Genomic DNA, 2,562 nt, shown 5'->3' on the forward strand with positions numbered 1-2,562 from the left:
CACAACAACCAATGTCTGAGCAGAACTCAAACCAATGCCATTATCAGCACTCTCCAAAATAATCTTTGTAGCAAATCCATTACTGAAACTAAATCCAGAGTCTTGTGTCAGAATGCAATTTGACCTCATAGTGAGTCACACCCTCAAGAAGATCACATTAAATGAACAGTTACTACAAACACCTCAATGACTGAGAGCAGATCTGTTCAAACCACATATGGATTCAGTGGTGGGTTTTCCTGGCATTTCAAACACATCGTATCGATTACCTCAGGATCATCCCCACTGTGGACTGTTTCACAGTCTTTGCACTCAGTCGTACACTACTGGATGATGCTCATGCTTGTAAGCAAATTAAAACTATTTCAGCATCACTGACATTATGTCTCCTCTGTAGGTTCATGTACTTGCAGAGTAGTTCAGGGTGCCAGGTGGTGTTTGCTGGCACAGCTGCTGCATATCACTCAGACTGATTCTCTTTTTTATACAGTAGCATGCTGGGACCTGGAGACTCTCACCAATCAGTCTGAGCTGTTGTTTAGCTCGTTCCTTACCATACTGGGTTTTTGCAGAGTTCAACTTTTTGTTTCTATACAGGTGTCTAGTGTAAAGACTCACATGGTGTTGCAGTCAGCATAAAGTGGCATTGAGCTACTCCATGCAGGAAGTAACTGAAAAATCACATCAGAGAAACAGATCTTTTTATACAGTCTAGTAAACATTCACCGAGCTGCCGTTTCACTTTCCTTCCTGTCTGGCTGTCTTTGACTCTTCTCACCTGCATGTTGTTACTATATCACTTCCCTTAATTGCCCTGCGGTGTGGTGTCTTCCACTCAGCCGCTGTCTCAGTATCTGATTCCTTCCTGTGTTCTCCCTGCCAGTTGATCTTTTCATTGATTTAGTTTGCTTCTTCGTTTCAAGGACTTTTCTGTTTATATGTTCCTGACTTTGAGTCTGCATCTGCGTCATTACCTGTAATTCTTCAGAATATGCTGAGACCACATGATGGACCAATGAGAAAATTGATCCCACGGTGGCATCGTAATCAAATGCAGCAGCTGCACTCTCTGTCTAAACTTTATCTACAGTTTAGAGTCTAGGGTCTTAACAGTGTTTAAATAGTGTTTAATGTCTACATGTTTACAAATGAGTGCATGTAGTTTAACCAAGATGATGTTGCTTACAAGATATTGTTGCCGCTTCCTTTTGGATGTAAGAAAGAAAACCGAACAACTCATCTTGGAGCTGAAAGTTATAGAGGTTCACTGGGGCCTGGGACTTCTCCACCAGGTCTTTACACCAACATATCTCACTTAGATAGAAGGGGCCAGAAGTGGTGTGAGAGAAAGCGGCGGATTGGCTAGCTGTTTGCCCAAACAGGACCCAATAACATCCCTTATTCTGGCCAATGCACTCTCAGCAGACAACCAAATAGATCACAATCCAGTCTTTAAGTGATGACGTATGAATCCTGCTTCTGGGTCCAAACTACTCTGCATTTATTGAGGCTGTTGTGTTTTTAACATGTTTTAATGCTTTGTATCTTGTTCTATTTAATCTGAACAAGCCTCTAAAAACAGTCAGTGATCACTGTCTGCCTCTCTCGGTTTTTATCATCGCTGTTCATTTTAAAGCTCAGTTTTTAAACCCTTACGATGTAACTGCAGCCCAGCCCATGCAGCAGTATATTAATGACTAATCTCATATTGTGGATGGATTATCTCAGTTGTTCTCCTGACTGAAGTTTGGTCCGTTTACAGCATCCTGCCATGCGATTGCATTTGTCCCTAACCATCGGGAACCCTCACGTTAACTTTTATCGAGTGGAAAAAAGTTAGCGTTCATCCTCCAGCTTCACTGTGTTTATATCATGCTAACATAGCTGTGTAGCTAGCTACCACGTAGCACATCATTATATACCAGCTAGCCCAACTTCAGTAACCCTACAAACGTCACTGCTGTTTAGTTTCCTGTCTTCATTTATGTTGGAAGTGATAGCAGAGCTGTACGTTTGAATTTTTCAGAAATCTCTCAGTCAGAACATGCTATATCATGCTTATGGTAACTAGCGAAACTAGCGAGCTAACTTCCGCTAGCTTCCTGCTAACTTCTAACTTTGTTAAATGTAATAAATTCTGTTTTCATGGATCCTGGATGTTAAACTTCATAGTTACACCTGATAAAGCAGCAACGCCGATCATTTTATTACAGATGAAAGAATTCAGACCGTTTTTAACTTTCAGTGTGATCGTTGGACTTTGGGACCTGAAGCAGAGTTTGGACCCAGAAACAGGTCCAAACTCATGACGTCAGACCAGACAGCTGCTAAGATCCACACAGCATGATGTAAGGGACGGTGTGTTTTTATTTTGATTGAATCCTGCTTCAGCAACACCCTAGACTCTGCCATTTAGCTCGCTGGGCTGACAAACTATCCTGCTGACTACATCTTTATAGAAGAAGGTAAGACTTGTGATGGGTTTTCTTAGTCACAAGTGCCAACCCTTCTGCCTGCCTAGAGAATTTACATCTGTTAATCTTGTTGCTGTTTACACCCCTC

Source organism: Haplochromis burtoni, unplaced genomic scaffold, assembly GCF_018398535.1.
Source record: "Haplochromis burtoni strain Fernald_Lab_line unplaced genomic scaffold, NCSU_Asbu1 Contig_667, whole genome shotgun sequence".
In the NCBI taxonomy this organism is placed as follows: domain Eukaryota; kingdom Metazoa; phylum Chordata; class Actinopteri; order Cichliformes; family Cichlidae; genus Haplochromis; species Haplochromis burtoni.